The following is an 18260-nucleotide window of genomic DNA, read 5'->3' as shown; positions in this document are numbered from 1 at the left end:
TGTTAGAAGAACTATCACATACTCATGAAAATAAGACACAAATTGGAAGAAAGTATATCCTGATTGGGCCATTAAATATAAAATTGCATGATACTAATACTTAATATATTGTACAAGAAACTGTTTATTTTTTGATATATTGTACAAGAAACTGTTTACTTTCTTTCTATCTATAGATCAGCCTTTTTTTATTCTTGGAAGAACTTTTGCAATGATATTCTTTTAGCAGGAAAATGAGCCCACAGTTTAATGATGTAACCAAACCCAGGTTCAGCTGCCTGCCCCAAGGAAACCTAACTTGTGAGACAAGTGTTGGTGGAAAAGGAAAGAGGTTTATTTAAGTGCTGGCATCTTGAGAAGATGGGAGACTCCTGTTCTCAAAAACCAATCTTAACATCTCAGTGCAGGCAGAGGTTTTTATTGAGAGGGAGACCTGCATGCTGATATCTAAAAATATTCCAAGGGTTAAATAAAGCAGACCTAAATAAAAAAAAAATTATCATGTTCATAGATTGGGGAAACCAATTTTCTTCAGGTGTCAATTTTTCTAAAATTGATCATAACAGTTTTTTTATTTTTTATAAATTGAATTTGGTTTTAAATTTTGTGTGGAAATACAAAAGACCTAGATTAGTCAAACTGTTTTGAAAAAGAATGAAGTCAGATATTAACACTACCTAACTTTGAGACTGTATAAATTGCTACAATATTAATATAATGCGGTAGTTGCATGAGGATAACAATATAGATGAAGAAAGCAGAATAGACTACACAACATTAATTCTTTTTCAATATATTAATAGAGTTGTATTTTAAGATAATAAGCAATGCTGTTTTTCACACTATAATCTACAGATAGTTTGTTTACATTGATAACATAGACTTAATATTAAATATCAATAAATCTTGAGAGGAAAGTAGGAAAGATATACAGAAATGGAGATTTACTCATTTACAGAAAGCTCTCTATTGAGTTAGAAGCAAAGTGTGGGTGTCTACACAAGCCTATTGACTTGACCAACCATTTGGGATGAGCTATAGTCCCAGGACACTGATGGGACATAGGAAAAGGAAGAGGCTGAAAAATGACTACTATTCAGGAGAAGGCAAAGTGGTAGGCAAAATCCCAAATGTGTCAGTTGAGATGAGGTGGGAATGTAAGTTGAGCAAGACCAAAGAGGAGATGTCTGTGAAGACTTAACAAATCAATCTGAAAGTGCCCTTTTATGAATGATGTGAATATGGTTCACAGGAATGACAGCCTGATTTGAATTTTAGAGAGTCAAGACTAACAATCATGGATTGAGGATGATCTAAAAGGAAAGAAAGATACTCTGAATCATGGGAACACTGTTAGCATCAAAGAAATTTATAATCTATACTAATAAAAGAGAAATATGCAAATTGACCATACCTCCGTGACACCCACCAGCCAATCAGGAGTGAGTATGCAAATTAACCCAACAAATATGGAGGGTTAATTTGCATATGCAGGCGCATAGCGGCTGGGCGGGATGGAATGCCTTCTATGAGGGGAAGGGCGGGGGGCAGAGGGAGCTACAGGAGCGGCGCCCCAGCCGAAGCAGAGAAGACTGAAGGCTCCAGCCCGAGTGAACCCTGAAGGTTCTGGCCAGAGCAAAGACTCTGGCCGGCTGGAGCGAAGACTCTGGCCGGAGCGAAGACAGAAGGCGATGACCAGAGCGAAGGCCTGGGTCCTGGGTGCCAGAGGAAAACTGGTGCCGGCAGCCAGGGGAAGGAAGGCCTATTGCATGAATCTTTGTGCCACAGGCCTCTAGTTAAGAATAAGTGTTATAGGAGCAGTAAGAATTTAAGGTTTCTCTGAGAGAGGGTCATTATTGAGAACCCAGTTATAATCAGTGGATTGGGAGAGAAGGAGACCCTCAACAACATTACAGCCCAGGGAGAGACTGTAAAGCATTCTCTTTGGGGATAATTAAGAGAGAATATTTCCCAATTGCTCATACAAGTTTTTAGCTATACTTTTATTGTAAATATACTTTTTCATATTAAGGGAGTTCTCTTCAATTGCTATTTGTTGACATATTTTCTCATGAAAGGATGGTGAATTTAGCAAATTAATCTGTTGTAATGATTCCAGGGTTTCTCTCCTTTATTCAATCAATGTGTTAAATTATCCTATCTAATAAAGAGGGGATATGCTAATTGACCCTCACACTGTCGCAAAGATGGCGGTGCCCACAGCCAATAAGGAGGGAATATGCTAATTGACTGCCCCGCCCTCAAAGATGGTGGCACCCAGTCCCCTCAGCCCCACTGGGGCAGCACGTAAGCAGCAAGGCTGGGCCCGCCCCCAGGCAGGCCCAGCTGCTCCACACGCCTGCCTCTAGAGTCCCCCAATCCCCTCAGGCCCCCAGCCACTCAGGGCTTGCCTGAGGCACAGGCAAGCCTCGGATGGAGGCTGCCCAGATGCCCAGAGCTGCCCGAGACTCAGGTAACCAGGGCTGGCCAAGGCTTGTGCTGCCAGCAGTGGCAGCAGCAGAGGTGTGATGGGGCGTCGCCTTCCCCTGATCGCCGGGTCACCTCCTGCCCTGAGGGCTCCCAGACTGTGAGAGGGGGAGGCCAGGCTGAGGGACCCCCCTCCACTGCATGAATTTTCATGCACTGGGCCTTTAGTGTTAAATAATTTTCAAATGTTATTCCAACTTTACACTCCCAGAATTAATTATAGGATCATGATTTATTTTCCTTTGTGTATACTGTTCTTATTTGCTAATATATAATTTAGATGTTTATTTGCATATATGTTGATGAAAGGTATTGAGTTGTGATTTTACTTTCTTGTAATGTCTATTTCAGATTATAATATCAAGGTAATATTGGTCTTATTAAATGAGTTGGTATGTGATCCCTTTTTCTCTATTCTCTGTTTTTTTTATTTATTATTTCTTTTTCATATAATTGGCAATATTCATCAGTAAAATCTTCTCATCCTGGAGTTGTTCTCTGTGGCAACTTATTTGTTTTGACCTTTTTTGTTTTGTTTTATTTTAAAAGTAGTCTGCAAACTAAACTTTATACCATTTTACCATCATATAAATTATATGTTTTTCAATGCTAGGAAATAATCTTTAGCAGCATGCTTTTAATGTGAATTAAAATCCATGTTAATTAAATTTTCAAATAGTTGCTATAGAAACACAGAAAAAATGTAGCAACTATGTCCTTGTCTTTCATATGGCTGCATTTGCACCAATCTTACTTTTATAAAGATGTTTCAAAACTATCAAGAATTAATTTAAGTGATTTCTATACATTCTCCAAGCTCATTTTAAATTTCAATTTAACAGCTACAAAAATGCTATCTATAAATGCTATTAGAAGTCCTAATAACTGCTTATGATGAAATTTTCACTTGTTTTTTTATTCTATCTGTTACCATCATGGTCCAAGCCTTGCATAATAAGGAGTTATCCTCTGGAATCCATCAACTGTGTTTATTCATTTCAGCTTTGTTTTGTTTTGCTTTGCTTTTATACTGTATATATTTTTGCATCTTTGTACTTTCAACCAGTTAGGGTTTTATATTTAAAAGATGCCTATTATAAATGACATACACTTGTTTTATAGTACTTTTATCCAATTTTACAATTTTTCCTTTAGTATGCAGTAAAAAATCTAGGAAAGAATGGCTTAAAGTAGCCTCTCAACCTACAAATATATAAAGTTTCATGAAGGGAAAACTTGAGCAACATTGCCAAAATTAGAATGACATGAAGCCCAAGCACAAAACAAAGAGCAGAACTCAAAAGGTCTTATATATTTCCATGTCTATGCTTTTATAAGCATAGAGACAAAATTATAGCAAAATTCAGAAGAAGAGAAAAATGGCTTTTATTTTCTCTTGCCTGGAGCAATCATTTGAAAAACAAACTTTGAAGTAGAAGCTGTATAAACATTTATATTAAAAGTAAAGAAGAAAAAATATGTAGTGTACAGTTTCTCTCTAATATCATATATTTCTCTTATAAAAATGTCTTGCTACACAAGATAAACTTAAAAGTCAGATGAGCTCCACATAAATTTGTGTTGAAGGCAGTGCTTTTCTTACCTAATTTTTATACCTAATAAACAGTTTGGCAATAAAATCTTCAAAGGTGATTTCTAAATGAGTGAGTTCCTTTTGAGTTCTGTAAATAATAAAAAGTGGCCCCATTTTTTTTTTTTTTTTTTGCCTCCAGTAAACAGAGAGGCAAAAGCTATTCCTCACACATAGCAATTTTTGAATATCTCTTGAAGGCAGAATTACATGACATGGGTGCTGTCCAGTCAAACACACAGTATATTCACAAAAGATACTTTCAGAGCGATGGAGAGACAGCGAGACGTAGCAGGAAGAACTGAAAAGCAGGACAAAGGATTTCTGCTCTGTCTCTGCCACTCATTACCTGGGTACACGTGTTTGTGGATCACTGACCCTCTCCAGGTCTCCTGATTGGTTAAATGTTAAGGTTGGTTTAGATAATTTCAGAGTTCTCTTTTGTTAAGAATAAAGCTAATGTGATTTCTTCAGGAAATTTTCAAGTTTTGTATTCAAGTATGTGGATTGGAAAGTAACTTCAAATTTTTATGTATTGAATTTAGTTAGCATTTTATGCCCATTCTGCCCGATGTAACTAACCTACGTTTAACCCAAGTAAAGTATTTTAGATTAATTTTAAATACACTTCTTAAAGGATTTTCTCTTCCTCCTCATTCACTGTTGCTTGGGTGGCATCTATATTGTCATAATATTAGCTGCGTGGTTTCATCAAATGTTGGTGTCTGAATGGCATTAACGGTTGAGGTGTGTACATCCGCCAGTCTGGTTCTCACCAGGGCCAGACTCCATGTTGATATCCTCAGAAAGAGCTGAGTCCTGGTCAGCATAGCCCAAGTCTCCCCTTGTCACAGTTCTATATGTTCAGGTCTGCTGACTTCGTTCTCTTCTAACATCTGTCAACATCTTGGGGGCATAGGAACATTCAGCACTCTCCTCATGCCACTCTTAAAATAGGATACACCTTGTTGGATGTCTCCGTTAACTTCATCTTAGTACAAGTCACTTCCATATATTCCCACAGTGAGTAGTTCTCTAAACTATGGAATTTGGATGATATCTCCTCACCAGGACGTAATCTGAGGGTGGGCAGATTAAAGATTTCCTTTACAGAGATATAAATTGCATAGTGTTGCATAGATAAATTGCATAAATTAGAACCCCTTCACAGGGGGTTCTATTTTACCATTTTTCTTCCTTGAATACTCTTTTTCACTTTTCACTCACCAGGCTCATAGAATTTGTATTTAATTTCAGAGGTTTGTGCATGAGAGAGACAAAGGTCAAAACAAAAGGTCAGATGTTCTTCTCTTCCTAATTATTCAGATATCATCTTAGTTCATGATGCCCAGAATTTGAAATGCAGTTTTTTCCTCAAAGTGATTGCCACAAACTTTAAATTTCTGTTTTGAACCTCAAAAGCTTTTAGCATTTTTCTTCATCATTTTTTTCTTGAGGGCACTAGTGGTGGGTGGTTGCATTTTGTTTCTCGGCCCTGGGGAAAATCTTACGCAATAAGAGTGAGCATAGTGGTGGTTCTTAAGACTGTCTTTCGTCACATAACTTGCAATGGTTTGCTTTTGCCTCAGTTTTTTACAGTAAGATCCTTTTAACTAGTGAACTTGACTTGCCCTATTATGGCACATAAAGTTGATGGGAGTACAGAGTTTGGTTTATATTTTTAAGACTGTAAGTGATAGTAAACTCTGAGGATACTTAGAACCTTGGCAAAGAATATTTTTTTTTTCATTTTTGTGTAGCTGAAGTGTGTTCAGGGATATGGGAGTTGTGTGGATTGTTCTCTATTCTGCTTCTCCTTGAAATAGCCAGCTCACAGATCTGTCCCTTTAGAAAAACATAATAATGATTTGGGCTTAAAATGTTAACTCTGAATAAATGATGTCAAAGATAACTCAAAAGAATTCTTTATAATCTAGGTGTTTACCAATAAGTTTATTCATATACCTACAAATATAGTCATTACTGAAAGCCTATACCCAAAGCAGCACCAGAGATGGAAAGCATTGCAACAAGGGAGGAATCTTATACAAAGAAAAAAATTATCATTGTCAAGTCACAGAGCAGGTTCTGAATTATTCATAGACCATCAAACATAGCAAATATCTGATGGTATTCCATTACTAGAAGTATTTTAATATAGGGAAAAGTCCAATTTTGCTCTGTAATTGCATATTTGTTTCATTATGTTTCATTATATTGGTTCATTGTCAGCACCAAGAGATGGTTATCCTTTCCAGAAACAATCTTTCACCAGGGATTGGGAATTGGAAACAATCGGAAGCAGAATATAAACAAATGCATCATCAGGGGAACCGAAATGGATTTTGGCTTTCTGCAAATAAGTCATTTCTTATCAGAGATTATCTGCTAGAAGGTCCTCCTATAACATCATCCAACCATTACTGAACACAGCACTTTGTACATGGCCATTATCACTAGGAGACACGATTAATTTCACGATTAATTTGTTATATGATAATTAATGAGTCAAATGAGGTGTACATGAATACTAATCTGAGTTAATTTTATTATTACTTGAAACAAAAGAAAGATAAATATCACATGATCTCAGTCATTTGTGGAATATAATGAACTGCCGCAACCTTTTGCGGTGGGGGTTCAGGATCTGAAGAAGGGGCCGATGCACAGATGAAAACACTAGACAAGAAATATGAATTTAGAAGGCATGGGGGGCCAGGTGAAGACCTCTCTCTTGGAGAGGCACACTGAAACCTGGCCTTGTCCGCTTTTTATTCAGTTTTAGATCCACATCTTGCCCTCAGCAAACATGGCAAACAGGTCAGGTAGCAGACAGACCGTCTCTAAGGTCAGTAAAGATCAGTAAGGTTCAGTAAACATTTACTTTGAAGCTATTAGGTCAGGAAATTGCTTCGAGCTACCACTGTCTCAACAGAACAATGGTGCATGGTATTAGCCCTGTCAATACCCATGGTCCATCAGCCTTCCGCGTTCCTTGGTGCACTCTCATGATAGTATCGACAGTGGATGGCTTCCCGCAATGAACAACAAATTGATGAACAAAAACAGATCCAGTGACAGAGAAGCATCGATCAGATCGTCAAACCTCAGAGGGAAGGTAGGGGAGGGCAGGGGTAAGGGGGAGAGATCAACCAAAGAAATTGTATGCATGCATATAAGCCTAACCAATGGACACAGACACCAGGGGGTGAGGGCATGAGTGGCGGGTTGGGGGGCAATGGAGGGATAAGGACACATATGCAATACCTTAATCAATAAAAAAAAGAAATATAATTGAATATAATCTTGTTATGACCCAGAACAATACACTTTAAAAATTAATTTAAATGTTTTTCAAAGGATAATTTTCCATTCCTAAAATAATGAAAAGTAAAATCATTTCCATTTGCTTTCTTAATACTTTAAATGAAAACAAGTGATGCAATAAAGAACAGAGTCCAGACATTTGTGTGTATGTATACTTAATATCCAATTTGTCTTACTACAGGTACATATATTTAGTTTCATTTTTCTAAATTACTGCTAATGTTTTCTACACTTTTTAAAAATTTCTCCTTTGTAAGTGCAAATATGATGTGGAAGTTTTATATAAATTTTGGAAAATAAATAAAATACTTAAATTCAAATTTAATTAGAATTATATACAATTAGATATTCAACTCATCAATCATACTAGTCATATTTCAAAAGTTCAGGAGGTATGTATGACTATATACTGTGACATGGACAGTGCATATATAGAACACTCCATCATTGCAAAAAGGTCTATTGGACAGTGCTACCTTAAATAACTTGAAGCCATTTTGATAGCTACATAATATTCTATCATGCTGTTGCACAATAATTACTTAAGTATTTTTATATTGTTGTAAATTTTCAGTTCTTACAGGGGGACATTTCTTGTTTGTATTTGTTAATGTTGTAGTTGTGGTTGTTGTTATTTTAGTATTAACATAATGCTGTAATACATTTTAAATTATACATAATTTACTTTACACTTTATTTTGGATATGTTCATATATTCACAACTTTTTCCTTCTGTGGTCATAACTAAAGCAGAATTGTATGGCAGAATTATGCAGGCGTCCTCAAACTACGGCCCGCGGGCCACATGCGGCCCGCCGAGGACATTTATCCGGCCCACCGGGTGCCGCTGCCTGTCCTGCTTAGCAGCCGACTCGTCCCGGGCCCGCAGTGCGCATAGGAATTTGTTCATAGTTTTTTTTTTAAACTATAGTCCGGCCCTCCAACGGTCTGAGGGACAGTGAACTGGCCCCCTGTTTAAAAAGTTTGAGGACCCCTGGTAGAGTAAAGAATTCTAGAAAACTAAAGCTCTACTTAAGTATGGGGAAATATTTAAATTATTTTGATTTTCAAAATGGATTGGGTGGTAGTTTTTAAATAGTTATACATTGCAGTTTTTAAAAGAGTATTCATTTATTGGGCTTGAGATTATTGTGAATTTACAGTTTGTTAAGTCCTGAGTGAACTCATAAGATCTGACAGCTTTAGTCTTGTAGACTTCATGCACTATGTACCTTAAGAGACAGCAAATTTTCCCAAGTATTTATTCAAATCCAACTTTGTTTTGAATAAATGTTTTGAAAAATCTTTGAGGAGTAAAAGTATTTAATGCTCAATAAATGTGGCTTTACAGTGCTTCCATACATTAACAAAGTAACATCTTCCTTTTCTTTATACATTTTAATACCCTTGAAATATCTGGGTGCAGAGTAGTATGGTAGTTTAAGCACTTTTATAAGCAAACCAGAGACAAGTAAATGTAATGCAGTATAATTAGGTGAGAAAGTAAACATTGATAAAGTTAGCCTCATCATTGCAAAGTTTCTACAAAGTATTTTTTCTGTGTAATTGAATTTGATTTTTCAAGAGGATTCCTGAAGCCCCCAGTGTTTCTTAACTTATACTTTAAAAAATTCCTTTTACTTTCCTTCTCATTTTAAAATAGCACATCTTGACTCGAAGAGAAAAGTTGTCTAGATGATAAATTTTAGGGTCAGAAGTATTTAATTTCAATGATGTCCAACTTGCTCTTTTTTTTTCTCTTATGAAAAATGCTTTGTTGTTGTATCTAAAAAGTCATCACAAATCCCAAGGTGAACTAAAGTTTTTAGTGTTATCTTCTAGGATTTTTATAGTTTCACATTTTACCTTTAGATATATAATAAAGTTTGAATTAATTTTTGTGAAGAGTATAAGGACTGTGCTTAGATTCATTCTGTGTGTGTGTGTGTGTGTGTGTGTGTGTGTGTCCAATTGTTCCAGCATCATTTGTTGAAAAGACCGTATTTCCTCCACTGCGTTGCCATTGCTGGTTTGTCAAAGATCAGCTGACTATGTAGAGTGGTGTGGGTCTGTCTCCAGGCTCTTTATTCTGTCCATTGCTGTCTTTTCTTCCATTAATACTACATTATCTTGATTTCTGTCACCTTGTACTAAATCTTGAAGTTGGGTAGTGTTAGTCCTTTGACTTTGTTCTCCTCCTTCAATATTGTGTTGGCTATTCTGGGTTTTTATGTTTTTCCATATAAATTTTGGAGTTAGTTTATCAATATTCATAAAATAACTTGCTGCATTTGGATAAAATTGAATTTAATCTGTAGATCAAGGTGGGAATAATTGATGTCTTGACAAAAATTATAGTATTGACTTTTCCTTTTAATGCAGATAGAATATATTTCCAATTTTTAAAACATTCAATTTGTTTCATTAAAGTTTATTATTTTGCTCTTATACATTTGTTTAATTTATGCAAGTATTTATTTTGGGGTTCTAATGTAAGTAGTATTGTGCTTCTAATTTCCAATTCCAATTGTTAATCAATAGTATATAAGAAGGTAACTGACTATTGTACACTAACTTTGTATCCTTCAACCTTGCTATTATTTCTTATTCATTCCAGGAGCTTTTTGGTTGATTCTTTGGGATTTTCTACATAGTCAATCGTGTCATCTGTGATTAAAAACAGTTTTATTTCTTCCTTCCCTGTCTCTATACCTTTAATTTTCTTTGCTGGTCTTATTGTATTTATTACCTAAGACTTCCAGTACAATGTTGAATATATGTGGGAATAGTATCCAACGACTGTTAAGATGTTATAATCAGATTGTATATTTCCTTATTATAAGAACCACTTTTTAAAATATTTTAACAGTCTAGGTGTGTCTTATCACTGATGAGATTTTTAAAATTTGCATCATATTTATGTTGTTTTTCTCTTAAAATAGTATATAAAATGGTATATGTTAAATTAAATGCTATTACAAATATATTTTTCTTATTTTAATATATATTTTATTGATTTTAGAGAGGAATGGAGAGGGAGAGAGAGATAGAAACATCAATGATGAGAGAGAACCATTGATTTGCTGTCTCCTGCACATCCCACACTGGGTTTTGAGCCCACAACCCAGGCATTTGCCCTGACTGGGAATTGAACCATGACCTCCTGGTTCATAGGTCAACCTTCAATTACTTAGCCATGCCAGCCAGGTGAAATATTATCTTTTTCAAGATTAAACCTACCTTATAGATAGTTGAAGAGTGTCCAAAATCCATATTTTCTTTGTTCAAATAGCATGTTATGTGGCCCAACTGTGGGTCTTAAACAAGTGTCTCAATGAATCTGTCAATTTTCCTCTGGCTTTCACTGCTTTGCTCTGACTGTGTCTCCAGATGCTACCACCCCTGCATTTTTCTCCTTTATCGGTCCAAACTGCAGTCATATTTTAACTCTAAAATCCAATTTATAAAAGAATATTTTCCTTTCCCTGTCATTAGTCATCTTTATTCTATAAAGCATCTGATAACTTTACAGTTACCACAACAGAGAGTGGACACATGCTGTGTACCTAGTAGATACTCAAACCTGGTTGATATATTTTTTTATTGAGAAGAATAAAATGCTAAAATCTCTCCCAATCTATAAATAAATAACTTATGCTCTAATGTAAGGCAAGCCTTCCTGAGCTAAATAGTAAAAATGGAGAAAAAAAATTTCTTTTACCATCCTATATAATAAAAGGCTAATATGCAAATTGTCCCCTCGACCAGGAGTTTGACCAGCAGGCAGGCCAGCCAACCGCCCATGTCCCCTCCCCTTGGCCAGGCTGGCCGAACCCCACCCATGCACGAATTCATGCACTGAGTGGCCAGATTATTATGCGTTCAGAGATCATAATAATCTGGCCACTCAGTGTATATTGCTTTATTCAAAGCCTAGATAAATGTTTTAGATGAAGTAGAGAAGATTTGGAATCAGAAGAAGTTACGGGTTTTTGTTGTTGTTTTGTATGTTGTTTCATTTAGGCAACTTAATCTTTTTAAGCTTCAGAATTCCCAAAAGTTGAGATTTAAAATTGAGTTGCTTATCTTGTTCATATATTATCTAAGACCTTTACTTTTCTTTCTTATTCCCTTTCATTTTCTAACTCCTACAAATCTAATACTTTCTAGGATTATTGCTAGAGAAAGAGAGGTTAACCTTAGATCAGTTAGTGTTGTACTTGCCATAAAATAGATTTTTTTAGGGCAAATTGAAAATTAGTGACTTAATGAGCATCCTGTACTATCTGTTAATTTGGATAATTTTACCCACCATGTTCACAACAAATGCTCTAGATATTTTAGTTCAATATAATTCAGGTATATTTCATATATATATATACATAGGTGTATTCTTAAATACAATTTTTTTAAAAGCAGAGACTATGACACTTTTTTCCTTGAACCCAAAAAGCCAAAGAGACACAAAAAAGCTTGATGCACAGAAAATGCTTAATAAATGGTTGCTTAAGTGGGTGAATATAGGTTCAAGGTATAATTGGATGACTAGTTTGATGGAATCATTGTTTCCCATTATTGTGGATAAGAATTTGTCTAGAATCCTACCACATGAAAATTATTAGCTATGAGAGTCCTGGCGCACGAAATTCGTGCACTCGGAGTGGGGGGTGTCCCTCAGCCGGACTACACCCTCTCGCAGTCCGGGAGCCCTCAGGGTATGTCTGACTGATGGCTTAGGCCCGCTCCCTACAGGTCTAAGCCATCAATTGGACATCCTTAGCGCTGCCACGGAGGTGGGAGAGGCTCCCACCACTGTTGCTGTGCTCGCCAGCCATGAGCCCGGCTTCTGACTGAGTGGCGCTCCCCCTATGGGAGCACACTGACCACCAAGGGACAGCTCCTGCATTGAGCGTCTGACCCCTGGTAGTCAGTGCGTGTCATAGTGACTGGTCATTCTGCTGTTTGGTCGATTTGCATATTAGCCTTTTATTATATAGGATAGATAGTAGAAAATGAACTTATTCCCCTAAGATGCCCCCATAAAAATGTCAATTATTTAAAAAACTTTTTGTGGGAATGCTAAAAAGTTTTGATATTGTATTCATATTTAAAGAACATTTTATAACATTTAAACTATACTAGGGGCCTGGTGCACAAAATTTGTGCACTGGGGAGGGGTCCCTCAGCCCAGCCTGCCCCCTCTCACATACTGGGAGCCTTCAAGGGATGTCCTACTGATGGCTTAGGGCCGCTCCCTGTTGGAGCAGTCTGGCCTCCCTTTGTGGGAAGCGACTGGGCTGATCAGAGGAAGGCACCAGCCCCATCACCCCGCTACTGCAGCCACTGCCAGTCACCGCAGCCACCAAGGTATTTTCATCAACATGGACTCCAGTCCCTTCACCATGAAAAAACGACAACTTTCTTTAGGCATTTTCAAGATGTGTCTTTCATAAGATATGACATTTCCTTCTTTATTTTTATTTTTATCCTCACCTGAGGATGTGTTTTCATTGATTTTTGTCCCCTTCCCTCTGATTCCAGGCTCGGCCACTTGCCAAGCCTACAGCCTCCGCCCCAGGCTGTAGGCTTGGGAAGCAGGCACCCCTCGCCCCTCCGATCCCAGGCTCGGCCCTTCCCAAGCATACAGCCTCCGCCCCAGGCTGTAGGCTTGGGAAGCGGGCATCCCCCCACCCTGCCCCTCTGCAACAGGCTGTAGGCTTGGGAAGCGGGTACCCCCGTCCCCCAAGCCCAAAGCCTCCATGGGACGGCTGGCTGGTGACCAGGGTGCCGAGGAGGTTCCCGGGACCCAGGTATGTATGCAAATTAACTGCCATCTTTATTGGGTCAATTTGCATACTCTGATTGGCTGTGGGTGTAGCGGAGGTATGGTCAATTTACATATTTCTCTTTTATTAGGAATATATATATATTAGCCTTTGTTTATAAATCACTTATATGAGCATTTAAAATTGAATATTTTCATCAATCATGGAATTTGATAGCATAGATATTAGGTTCCAACTTTCAGATGATACCAGTGAGTCTTGAAGGCATTAAATAACTTGTACATGTTCACACACATAGAGAATGATAGCTTTGTTACTTGTTCCCCTGATATCAGATTTTAACTTTGAGGCAGTTCTCTTTTTTCAAACTAGTAACTTAGTAGTAGTTTAACTCCTTTAGTAGTTACATATCTATAATCATTTAAAATACGTCATTTAAGTCACTTGGAGACTGAGAAATTTGAGTTCAAAAATATGTTTCTAATTAATTTTTAATGAAATAAAACATTCTATGCAATCAAAGATTCTAAAATCATGGACTATTTTTAATGTTGAGCTTTAATTGTTGAATCTCATTTTTTTTACCTTTGTTCCTCTGAGCATTTAGTTGATAATACCTATTGATTGAATATATAAGTTGAATCAGCAAAACATTTAAATACATGGAAAAGCACAGCTTGGGGGAAATCTTAAGACAAATATGAGAAAAAATGTGATATGATTAGTGCATGCAAAATAACTTGATGTTTCCAGATTATTTATTCTGTTATTACCTTCAGAAGAAGCCATGAATGAATTAATGTACCAAGAGTATCCTAGACATTTGGAGTGAAAAATATATCAGTATTAATCAGTATTTTGTGAAAGTAGAAAAAATTCATAATCAATCATCATTAAATGTAGGTTAATCTCTAATAACTGGAAATAATGAAATACTTCTTTTCACATTAGGATATCTGACTAAATTATAGGATAATACAAGTGATGAATAGTAAATGTATTAATATAAAGAAGCCAAGAAGAAAGCCATTTATTTGTTGAAGTCCATTAATGGGAATACAGAGATTGGCTGTTGAAGTGCATGTTCTTAACAGTAAGACAGTTTATTCATTTTGATCCAAGGATCCAGTTCCTTATACCATTTCACTCAAATATGTATGTTTAATGAGATAAATTTTAATTTTAAAAATATGAAATAAAGTGAATACATGGGTAAAAATAATAGCAATGTTACTTGGATAATATAAATTAATATCATAATTAGTATGTATTCCAGAATATTTTTCAAAATTGATTAGGCATAACATAAAACGTATATGTGAACAAGAATAAGATGAGCAGAATGAACGAACAGAAGAATATATTTGCCTCTTCTTTTGATTACAAAAACACCTCTCTTGACTAAGATCTTAGTTGAGCATTTTCTGAGCAATTTTTCAAGCTGCTATTTATCTTTTAGGTACTAACTATTTATAGATCAGCAAATTAATGTTTTGGTTAGAAAATTTTTACTCATAAAGTTTTATTAAAATATTTGGCAGGATTCACTCTCAAAACACAGTTATCTATCTTAAGGGTCACCAAAGGTGGACATCTTTCTTTAACAGTGAGAGCAGAATTACACAGGGGATTTATGAGAAAGTATACAACTGCTATAAGAACACTGACACTAAAAGAACTGAAGTAATTTAAGTTCATTATAATGTAATAATCCACATAGAGGGAAAGAATTTACTCAAGTAGGAAACCTTCAGAAAAAAAACCTAAGATCAGAAATTGAGTTCTTCACGATGTACTTGGTAAAGTTACTTAGCTCTCAGTTGTAATATGAAGATAATGACATTTAGCTCATTTGACTTTTGTGAGTATTAATTGAAACAATCTGTATAAAACATTAGCAAAGTGGCCTTCAAGAAGTGGTGGTTATTGTTCTGGCAAGGAATAGATGCACAGCAAGGATACACGATGTTGACTAATTTAATAAATTGCTTATAGATTCTTATAGTAGATTTCTACTCTAAAACTAATTTTATTTTTACTTAAGTTGTTTCCCTCTTTGCTACTCAATATTTGTTTGAAGAAAATATCTAGTATTTCTTGTGTGACAAAGAAAAAAATGCATGACTTCAGAGTGGTACTCTGAAGTGTACTCAGAGTGGTACAATCTTGTCAGCAACATTGAGGACTGCATAAAAACTTTTTGAAAAATTTTATTCAAATTAAGAGACAAAGAAACCCTCAGATAATTACCATTGTTGACAAAATATCAGAAGAGAATACATATGTGACCTTCTTTGTAACCTGAGTGATGAATAGAATATATGAACTAAAACCTTCATCTCAATTTAAATTTTAGAATTTGGCCATGACTCTAGTTTTGTATTTCCTCTACTTTCTTCATGATATTCAAGTGTGTCCCTTGGAGAAGAAGCAAAAAATGATACATCACTTAACAACAAGGCATGTGGTAGGGACCCAAGGTCACTTTACATATTTTTTCTATGGAAAGTAAAGAGTTATTTCTTCTAACATTACCCAATCCAGTAGAATATGCAGACTGTGTTCTTGATAGCCAAATATGTCAGAAAAATAATCACCAGTGTTGGTTGAATTCTTGCTCATCAGTATTCTGTGCCTCCACCTTAAGATGAAAGCAGAGAAGAAACTACCTTTAATGTAAATGTAATAGAAGGAAGCTTATCAGAGACCAAGGGCTTCTATTATTTACTCATTCCCAACTCATTGACTTCGATCAACTTCCACCTCTCAGCAGGAAGAATCTGACTACAGGATGGAAAATTGAATTTCTTTAATAGTATTACAAGGGATCAAGACTTACATGGTAAGTTTAATATCTAGGACATGAAAGGAATTACTAATCACAAGTGAGTCTTAAAAGCTGCTATTGATTTAGAGCATTTCATCTTTTCTAAAGATGAAACAGTTGAAAGGAAGTGAATATATACACATAAATATTCATTTGCTGGATTCCAAAAGCATTTCATTGGAGTGTTGCATAAATTATTCCCATTCACAGGTGGGAGAAGTGGGTGTACATACTAGTAGATCCAGCAGTAAGGAGAATGAATCATGATAAATTTGATTATGAAAATTGCATTTGACCCCCACAATCATACATGCTTCTTTTCTCTCCCTCCTATATGCTGTCTCATTCTCTTAAGGAGAGTGGATAATGATGAAAACAACAATAAGAGCAAACATCAATAGTGCTGGGTAATATAATATGGATTTATATTCAGTATTTCATTAATTATTACTATAATTTCTTAGTATACATGATATTACTATTCCAGTTTTACTAATAAAGAAACTGAAACACAAAGAAGTTAAGCAATTTTTACAGGTAACACATGTAGAAAGAGAGAATGCAGGAAATCAAACCCAGGTATGCCTGAAATTAGAGCCCATGAAAATGACACATTGTTTTTCTTTGAATTACTATTTACCATTTTAATGACTCTATTCAAGCCCTCATCAGACTATAATCTGATTTGCTATTCTATTTTTACCCCATTTCAGCTTCATTCTCCACACTTCTACCAGAGATTCTTATAAACCCCACATTCTAGCACATGTTTCTATCCTGCTTAAAGCCCCTCAGTAACTCCTAACTGCCTCTTGGATGAGTCTCTCACTCTCTACTGGGACTGTTAAGGAGGCTGTTATAAATCTAGGTCTTCTTTTTAAATTTTGCACTTAAATCTGTTTCTCAGTCCTTCAGTTCATCCCCCCTCAGCAGTTTCTTGTGAATAGACTTAGATATATTTAAGCCTATGTGCTAATATACATTGTTTAACTTTTTTCATTTATTTGTGGTTTTTTTTCCCTTAAGTCTTGTCTACCTCTCCAGATTTTTGCTCCTCTGTTCCTTATAGCCTTTATTCCGTTCATACAAAATGCATAAATGTTTCTAGTTTTGTGATACGGTTCTATGACCCCATGTCTCTGTATCTACAATTTCTTCTTGAAAAGTGTTTTCTTGTTTCCTTTACTAGGTTAAGTCCTACTTCTCCTTCAATATACCCTCCAGGCTCTTATTCTCTGTAGGATTGAACTTGGTCTTCTCGAGAATAGGGAATTATTTCCTTCTTTGCCACCACTGAATCTTATACATGTGCGTATTATATAGCACTTGTGCTTTGTGTAGTGCTTGCTTACATGTATATCTGTTCTGTTTGACTGTAAGTGATTTCTTATCTTAGAAATTATTTACTATGTTACAGATACAATGGCAAATAAAACATGGTCACAGATCCTAAACAGTTTATAATCTGAAGGAGACAGACAGTATATAAGTTTGGATTTAGGGATATGTTTCAAGTGAAAGTATACAAAATGTGCTTCCTGATTTCCAATAAAGGAACATGTTTCTGCCCTAACCAGTTTGGCTCAGTGGACAGAGCATCGGCCTGTGCACTGAAAGGTCCCAGGTTTGATTCTGGTCAAAGGCATGTACCTTGGTTGCGGGCACATCCCCAGTAGGAGGTGTGCAGGAGGCAGCTGATCGATGTTTCTCTCTCATCGATGCTTCTAACTCTCTAAACCTCTCCCTTCCTCTCTGTAAAAAAATCAATAAATATATTTTTTTTATAAAAAAGGAACATGTTTCCACTGTTTATGAAAATAGGAAAGGATCTTAGTAATAGGGTGATTTTGAGCAGTGTGTTAAGAATGTTTGAATTAGACAAAAAAGAAAAGGCAGCAAGAGCCTAAAATTATCTTCCTTCCTTCCTCCCTTTCTTCCTTCCTCCCTTTCTTCCTTTCTTCCTTCCTTTTTTCCTTCCTTCCTTCTCTCTCTCTCTCTCTCTCTCTCTTTCTTTCTTTCTTTCTTTCTTTCTTTCTTTCTTTCTTTCTTTCTTTCTTTCTTTCTTTCTTTCTTTCTTTCACAGTTCATGGTTATAGCTATGGAAGTGCCTGACTCATATGCTCACATGAAGGAATCAAATATATGTATATGTTTAATTGTTACCTCCTCCATTCTAGTGCATCATTGTAGTTGCTCTTTTTTATCCTTGTTTTTTCTTGTACTATAAATTAATAATCTTAGA

Source organism: Plecotus auritus (assembly GCF_963455305.1).
Source record: "Plecotus auritus genome assembly, chromosome: 9".
Classification (NCBI taxonomy): domain Eukaryota; kingdom Metazoa; phylum Chordata; class Mammalia; order Chiroptera; family Vespertilionidae; genus Plecotus; species Plecotus auritus.
This window is presented reverse-complemented; position numbering follows the sequence as displayed.